Source organism: Triticum dicoccoides, chromosome 3A (assembly GCF_002162155.2).
Source record: "Triticum dicoccoides isolate Atlit2015 ecotype Zavitan chromosome 3A, WEW_v2.0, whole genome shotgun sequence".
NCBI lineage: Eukaryota > Viridiplantae > Streptophyta > Magnoliopsida > Poales > Poaceae > Triticum > Triticum dicoccoides.
Genome location: NC_041384.1, coordinates 740,885,404 through 740,894,657, shown reverse-complemented (window position 1 = coordinate 740,894,657; position 9,254 = coordinate 740,885,404).

The following is a 9,254-nucleotide window of genomic DNA, read 5'->3' as shown; positions in this document are numbered from 1 at the left end:
CGGGCGCCGCGCCGCCCCGCGCCGCCCCGGCCATCCTCTCCCTCGCCGGCGACTTCCCCCGTCTCCAGCCGGTGAGCCTCGACTTCTGTGCTCCGGTGGTGAACAGTGTTCTGGCGTTCCTCGTAAAGCGTGCACGATCCAGATCTGGATCTGAGAAACCCTAAGGGTTGACTTTTTCTCCTCTCCCCCTAATTTTTATGCGATCTTTGACCTGCTGTAACTTTGCATCCGTAACTCCATTTTGGACATATAGTATATCAAAATGTTCGCCTTGACGAGTACATCATTTCATTCCATTGCATCATTTTCATTTGAGTTCATCTTGTTGCCAAAAATGCTGTTATAAGAAGGCTTCATGAGTTAATTGTCAGATCTGCTAGTTCATCTTAGACTTTTGTCATTTTTTGCCATGATTATTGTGTGCATGATATGCCTGTGAGTCCTTCATATGTTTTGTTAAGCATTTTGTCTTCTTTCCAGAGGTGCAACCCATGCATTTTTAGGATGTGTGTGGTGACTTGTGCAAGCTTGCAAAGTGAGGCACCCGGTAACTCTGTTTTCAGGGACTTAGTAGTTTTCACTAAGTCTGGGATTATTTAGTTCATGATGCCATATGTTCAGCTTGTTTCCTAGTGATCCGTGCCTCTTTTGAGGATGATCAGTAAAGGAGTTTTGTTAATCATGTTATGCTCTATCCATCCATGTCTTTGTTTGCAATTTTGAAGCACCCTATCTTGAGCCAATCGAGCTCTACTTTTGCTTCATGGTGAATCTGGGCAGATCGTCAACTCGTTTGCAATTTTGCCGATGTTATTGTAGTTGATCCATGCATGCCATGCTATTGTTCTTGCCATGTCTAACTTGTATTTTGTGCCTTCTTTATGGATGTATGCTTGTCTTGCCATGACTTGCACCGTAGTGAGTGCATCGAGCTTGTTAACATGCCTTCGTGAGTTATATTTCAGCATGTCTCAGTTTTCACTATGTCTGAAAACTGATTGTATTTTAGCTATGTTCGTGTGCCCGTTAGCATATTTTGTGATCCCTTTTGGCCCCAGGTCACTTTGGGACTTTTGTTAAGCTTGTTGAGTAGCTCCATGCCATGTTCTTACTTGTCCTAATCAGGTCATGTATCATGTTGTTTTGCTGCTCCGAAGAGGGCTTCGTGATCTGAAATTTCAGACAAGTGTTAATTTCACTAAGTTTGGAATCTGTTTTGCATTTGCGTTTTTGCCATGCTTGTTTGAACCTCATAATGGATGAGTTGGCCGTGGCTCAGTGCTAGTATTTTGTTAAGCATCTTGTTTGCATCCCTGCATGTATTTTGTTGTCATGTTAGGTGGCTGTTGCATGTTCTTTTCGTTGCATTTAGATGCCTACTTGCTGTAAATCGCAGACCGGTGTCAATTTTGAAACGCTTGCCATTTCCAAACCGTAACTCCGATTCCGGTGTTCTTTATATCGTTTTCAAGCGATTTCATCTCATCTTTCCAGTGGCACCCTTGGAATTCCAAGTTGAGGCCAGGTGCATGCATTTCCTGTCATATCTTGCATTTTGCATCCCGCATCGCATCCCGCATAGCATATCATCATTTCATCATATTGCTTGGTCTTGCACGTGGTTGATTGTATCCTTGTTGCTTGTTTGTCTTGTTTGGGTAGAGCCGGGAGACGAGTTCGCTACTGAGGAGCCCGTTGAGTTTGCTTGTGAGGATCCAGTCAACTCTGACAACTGTGCAGGCAAGATGATCATACCCTCGAAATCACTACTATCTTTGCTATGCTAGTTTGCTCGCTCTTGCTATGCCAATGCTATGATGCCTACCATTTGCTTGTCATCCTCCCAATTGCCATGTCAAACCTCTAACCCACCATGTCCTAGCAAACCGTTGATTGGCTATGTTACCGCTTTGCTTAGCCCCTCTTATAGCGTTGCTAGTTGCAGGTGAAGACTGGAGGCCGTTCCTCATTAGAACATTTATTTACTTGTTGGGATATCACTATATTGCTATGTTATCTTAATGCATCTATATAATTGGTAAAGGGTGGAAGGCTCGGCCTCTCGCCTAGTGTTTTGTTCCACTCTTGCCGCCCTAGTTTCCGTCATATCGGTGTTATGTTCCCGGATTTTTGCGTTCCTTACGCGGTTGGGTTATAATGGGAACCCCTTGATATTTCGCCTTCATTGAAGCTTTTCCAGCAATGCCCAACATTGGTTTTACCGTTCACCACCTAGCCCTTTTCTTTCCCTTGGGTTCTGCAGACTCAAGGGTCATCTTATTTTAACCCCCCCTCCCGGGCCAGTGCTCCTCTGAGTGTTGGTGCAACCGAGCGATGTCCGGGGCTACCAGGGGCAACTCTGGGCTGGTCTACCCGACGTCTTGCTCATCTGAGTGTGCCCTGAGAAAGAGATATGTGCAGCTCCTATCGGGATTTGTCGGCACATTCGGGCGGTGTTGCTGGTCTTGTTTTAACCTGTCGAAGTGTCTTGAGTTACCGAGATACCGAGTCTGATCGGAACGTCTTGGGAGGAGGTCTATTCCTTCGTTGACCGTGAGAGCTTGTCATGGGCTAAGTTGGAACTCCCCTGCAGGGATTGAACTTTCGAAAGTCGTGCCCGCGGTTATGGGCAGATGGGAATTTGGTAATGTCCGGTTGTAGATAACTTGAACCTTAATTTAATTAAAATGAATCAACTGAGTGTGTTGCCATGATGGCCTCTTCTCGGCGGAGTCCGGGAAGTGGACACGGTGTTGGAGTAATGTTTGTGTAGGTTGCTCCCTAGTTTCTCGCTCGCGCTTTGCCTCCTCTTCTCGCTCTCTTTTGCGTATAAGTTAGCCACCATATATGCTAGTCGCTTGCTGCAGCTCCACATATATTTGCCTTTTCCTTCCTATAAGCTTAAATAATCTTGATCGCGAGGGTGCGAGATTGCTGAGTCCCTGTGGCTCACAGATACTATAACTCCAGATGCAGGTCCAGGTGATTCCGCTCCAGGTGACGAGTACAAGCTCAAGTGGGAGTTCGACGAGGACTCTCAGCGTTACTACGTGTCTTTTCCTGATGATCAGTAGTGGTGCCCAGTTGGGGGTGATTGGGACCATTGTCGCATGTTGGGTTTTCTTCTATTTGGCGCCGTAGTCGGGCCATGAGTGTTTGGATGATGTATGTTATTTATGTACTCTGATGTGACGTGGCGAGTGTAAGCCAACTATGTTCTCCCCTTTATTATTGATATTACATGGGATGTTGTGAAGATTGCCTAACTTGCGACATATGCCTTCAATGCGATTATGTCTCTAAGTCGTGCCTCGACACGGGGGAGCTATAGTCGCATCGAGGGTGTTACAAGTTGGTAATCAAAGGCTTCCCCGACCTTAGGAGCCCCATTGCTTGATCGTTTTTAGCAGCAGAGTTGTGTCTAGAAAAATGTTTTGAGTCTTTAGGAATTATATATCGGAGAGCTTAGGAATTCTTTTTACTTCCCAGTCTCCTCATCGCTCTAGTAAGGCATCCTGACGTAGAGTTTTGACTCTTCTCTTCTCAAATTTCACTAAAATAATTATTTTAGGATCACGCGAGTATCTTGGAATCGTTCCGATGGCTTATGATGAGAACATTGTCTTGGTGCCTCCTGTCAGGGGTTTAGTGGAAGTGTCCCGGGGAGTTGAGCTCTGAGGTGTTGTCATCATAATTTTATCGTTGCAATTCTGGAATACTTGAGATATTTTCGTCGACATCGAAAATCTCTTTTATGCAGTTCGTTGGTGAGATAACCTCGACGCCACCCAGTACTGGGGCGGGAGTTCAGGAGTATCGCCATAACTTGTATAACGGATGCTTTTCGAAGGTTGAGGTAGATGGTTTCCGAAGTTTTCTTGGTTATGTGTTGAAGGATGGATACAGCTGGATGTAGGATTTGCTAGTTTGGGTGAGATATTATGCTTCCCCTGTATCCCCAACACCTGATTGCATAACCGGAAAGGTTCGGGAGTTTCATAGGTGGGAATTCTAGTAGCTCTAGTTCTTCTTCCATGGAAATTGGTTTGAGATTGGGATTTCTTACCGATTATTCATTCTTGATCCGTACCTTGTTGATTTATTTCTCTACCTTAATTCTTCGTGGCTTCTCAATTTATGGATATGTGACCATTTGAAGAGGAATGCATTCGTTCATTTTGTTCGGATGTGAAGACTATATGTTGCATTTGATCCAGCTTCAATATTTATCTGTCAATGTGCTAATGGTGGTCAACCTCTTCAGGATGGCTCCTCCAACGCGCACGACTCCGAATCCTGATCCGCCACCACCTCCACCTCCTCCGGAGGCATGGCAAGCTGTGATGGCCGCAACCAATGCAAACACACAGCTGATCATGCAAATTCTCCAAGAGCTTAATCAAGGCAGTCAAGGGAATCAAGGCAGCAATCAGAGTCACTTTGCTACACACAACCAGTTGCTTGCTAACGGGCCAAAGACTTTCAACAATTGTGTTGAGGCAACCGATGCTAACGATTGACTTGTGGATCTGTGTAAGCATTTCGAGTGCAGTAACGTCAGGCCTGAGGACTTTGTCAAGTTCGCTTCCTTCCAACTCAAAGATCAAGCTGCAGAATGGTTCCAGCAGTACAAGGATTCCAGAGGTGGACGTGTTATCACTTGGGATGATTTCCGTCGAGATTTCTGAGCTCATCATATTCCGCGGAGCGTGGTTGAAAGCAAGCGTGAGGAATTCCGCAATCTGAAGCAAGGCTCTTTGTCTGTCTATGACTACAACAAGTTGTTCCAGAAGCTCGCCCGCTTTGCCAAGCAGGATGTTCCTAATGAGAAGAGCATGATATATCAGTTCAGGGGTGGTCTCAGAGAAGATATTCAGCTCGCTCTTGTTCTCTTCGAGCCCTTGAGGTACGATGAGTTCTACAAGATGGCACTGAAGCAAGAGGCTTCTCAGTTGAGGTGCGATGCTTCCAAGAAGCGAGTCAGAGATGTTACTCCTTCTTCCTCTACTCAAGTGGCCAAGCAGCAGAAGTTTTGGCTTCCTCCTCCTCCGTTCCGTCAACCGTATCAGCAAAAGAGCAAAGGTGGCAGTGGTTCTTCCCACCCACCCAACCCTGGCTTTCAGAACAAGACTTCGTCTCAAGCTCCAAGATCGAGTGCTCCGTATCACCGTCCGCTTTTAGAGGTCACGTGCAACAAGTGCCAGCAGAAGGGTCACTATGCCAACAAGTGTCTCAACCAGAGGCGCCTTCCTCCTCCTCCTCCTGTGAGATCGGTAAGTACAGCTGTGGTCAAGCATAACCCCAAGTCCGCCAAGGTCAACTTGCTGAATGCAGCTCAGGCAGAGGAATCACCAGATGTGATCATGGGTAACCTTCCTGTTAATGACATTCCCGCAAGAGTTCTTTTTGACACTGGTGCATCTTTATCATTTTTGTCGAAGCCTTTTGCATCCATGCATGATGTGCATACTATTGATTTGCCTAAGCCGATAGCGGTTTCTTCTCCGGGTTTGTTCATGAAGACCAAAATGATGGCTCCGGATGTTACTATCACATTGGGCGACTACAAGTTCCTTTCTTCTCCTATGGTGCTTGGTAACTCGGATATTGATCTTATTCTCGGGATGGATTGGCTTTCTAAGCACAAGGCTCAGCTTGATTGTGCAGCCAGACAGATTCAATTGACTCATTCGTCTGAGGATGTAATTGTCTTTGCCGCTCGGGATGATACTATCCGTCTGTTTTCTCTCAATGAGAAGGGTGAATTGGATGCTATCGCTCAAATTCCTGTCGTTTGCGAATATCGAGACGTCTTTCCAGAAGAGCTCCCAGGAATGCCTCCGCACCGGCCAGTTGAATTCGTTATTGAACTTGAGCCTGGCACGGAACCTGTGTGCAAACGTCCTTACAAGCTCGGACCTGAAGAGTTGAAGGAGCTGAAGAAGCAACTCGATGAGCAAGAAAGAATGGGTCTTATCCGGCCTAGTTCCTCTCCGTGGGGTTGTGGTGTTCTTTTTGTGAAGAAGAAGGATGAAACGGACCGACTTTGTGTTGATTACCGCCCAGTGAACAAGAAGACCATCAAGAACAAATACCTACTTCCCAACATCAATGAGCTGTTCGAACAACTCAAAGGTGCCCAAGTATTCTCCAAGCTTGATCTCCGTATGGGTTATCACCAGATTCGCATTCGTGAAGAAGATATTCCCAAGACAGCATTCAGAACAAGCTTTGGTTCATATGAATACACTGTCATGTCTTTTGGCCTCGCCAACGCTCCTCCGACGTTCTCTCGCATGATGAACTTCATCTTCAACGCCTACACCAATGACTTCGTTTTGGTCTATCTTGACGACATTCTGGTTTTGTCGAAGAACAAGGAAGATCATGCCAAGCACTTGCGTTTGGTTCTTGATAAGCTCAGAGAACATCAGTTCTACGCCAAGTTCTCCAAGTGTGAATTTTGGCTTGATGAGGTTCTTTATCTTGGTCATATCATCTCTGCCAGGGGCATTGCCGTGAATCCCGAGAAGGTGTCTGCAATTGTGAATTGGGAACCTCCTTAGAACGTGAAGCAACTCCGCAGTTTTCTCGGTCTCGCAAGCTATTGTCGAAGATTCGTTGAAAACTTTTCTAAGATCGCGAAGCCTCTCTCTAATCTTCTTCAGAAGCACATCAAGTATGTTTGGTCTCCGGAGTGTGATATTGCTTTCAACACTTTGAAAGAGAAATTGATCACTTCTCCAGTTTTGACTCCACCTGATGAATCCAAACCGTATGAGGTCTTTTGTGATGCCTCTCTCCAAGGTCTTGGCGCAGTTTTGATGCAAGAGAAGAAAGTTGTTGCTTATACATCTCGCCAGTTGAAGCCTAATGAGAAGAACTACCCCACTCATGATCTCGAGTTGGCGGCAGTTGTGCATGCTCTTTTGACTTGGAGACATCTTCTATTGGAAAGAAAAGTGGACATTTTCACTGATCACAAGAGTCTCAAGTACATCTTCACTCAGCCTAATCTCAACCTCAGGCAAACTCGATGGGTCAAAATGATTCAAGAGTATAATCCGAGTATTGAGTATACTCCAGGCAAGGTCAATGTGATTGCTGACGCTTTGAGCAGAAAGGCCTACTGCAACAGTCTGATTCTCAAGCCTTATCAACCCGAGCTTTGTGAAGCTTTCCGCAAACTTAATCTGCAAGTTGTTCCTCAAGGTTTCCTCGCCAACCTTCACGTCTCTCCTACCTTAGAAGACCAGATTCGCCAAGCCCAGCTTCTTGATGCTATGGTGAAAAAGGTGAAGATTGGGATTGCCAAGAGTCAGTCCAAGTACAAGTGCTACCGCCTTGATGACAAGGACACTCTCTTCTTTGAGGATCATATTGTTGTGCCCAAAGGTGACCTCCGTAAAGTGATCATGAACGAGGCTCACAATTCTCTCCTCTCCATCCACCCTGGGAGCACGAAGATGTATCAGGACCTTAAGCAAGCTTATTGGTGGACTCGAATGAAGCGCGAGATCGCTCAATTCGTGAATGAATGTGATGTCTGCAGAAGAGTGAAGGTAGAACACCAAAGGCCAGCGGGTCTCCTCCAACCTCTTGCCATTCCAGAATGGAAGTTTGACCACATTGAAATGGACTTCGTGACTGGGTTTCCCAAGTCCAAGCGTGGCAATGATGCTATATTTGTTGTCATCGACAAACTCACCAAAGTGGCTCACTTTCTGCCTATCAAAGAGTCGATCACTGCAGCTCAATTGGCGGAACTCTATACCTCTCGAATTGTCTCTCTGCACGGTATTTCTCAAGTGATCTCTTCAGACCGTGGTAGCATCTTTACCTCCAAGTTTTGGGATTCTTTTCAGAAGGCCATGGGCACTAACATCCGCTTCAGCACAGCTTTCCATCCTCAAACAAGCGGTCAAGTCGAGCGTGTCAACCAGATTCTTGAAGATATGCTCAGGGCTTGTGTGATCTCCTTCGGCATGAAGTGGGAGGATTGTCTTCCTTATGCTGAATTCTCCTACAACAATAGTTTTCAAGCAAGTTCGGGCAAGGCCCCTTTTGAAATTTTGTATGGCAGGAAGTGCCGTACCCCTCTCAACTGGTCTGAAACCGGTGAACGTCAACTTTTGGGTAATGACTTAATCACAGAGGCAGAAGAAATGTGCAAACTCATTCGTGATAACCTCAAAGAAGCCTAATCCCGCCAGAAGAGCTACTATGATAGTAAGCACCGTGATTTGGCTTTCGAGATCGCAGATCATGTTTACCTCCGTATCTCTCCTATGAAAGGTACTTGTCGCTTCGGTATCAAAGGGAAGCTTGCCCCTAGATACGTGGGACCTTTCAAGATTGTCAGCAAGAGAGGCGACCTCGCCTATAAACTCGAGCTTCCTTCAAACTTTGCAAATGTTCATGATGTGTTTCATGTCTCTCAGCTTCGAAAGTGCTTCAAGACTCCTGACCGCACAGTCAACTTTGAGGACATTGAGCTCCAAGAAGATCTCTCCTATCGTGAGCACCTAGTTGCTATTCTTGAAGAGACTGAACGCAAGACTCGCAACAAGTCAATCAAATTTCTCAAAGTCAAGTGGTCACACCATTCCGACCGTGAAGCTACCTGGGAACGCGAGGATCACCTCCGTTCTGAGTACCCGGAGTTCTTTCAGTCCTAGATCTCGGGATGAGATCTTTTCGTAGTGGTGGAGTGTTGTAACACCCCGGATGTAACTTTCCCAATTTGTACTCCAATTCTTGCCATTTCCAGCGTTAAGTTATATTTATTTCTCGGGTTCGGGTTTTTGTCTTCGTGTGTTGTTTTCGTAGTCATGCATCTCATATCATGTCATCATGTGCATTGCATTTGCATACGTGTTCGTCTCATACATTCAAGCATTTTCCCCGTTGTCCGTTTTGCATTCCGGCGCGTCGTTCTCCTCCGGTGGCAATTCTAGCTTTCTTTCGTGTGTGGGGATTAAACATTTCCGGATTGGACCTGGACTTGCCAAGCGGCCTTGGTTTACTACCGGTAGACCGCCTATCAAGTTTCATATCATTTGGACTTCGTTTGATACTCCAACGGTTAACCGAGGGACCGAAAAGGCCTCGTGTGTGTTGCAGCCCAACACCCCTCTAATTTGGCCCAAAACCCACCAAACTCTGCTTCATGTTCTAGAGCGTTCGATCACGATCGCGTGGCCGAAAACCGCACCTCATTTGGACTCTCCTAGCTCCACTTATGCCTATAAATA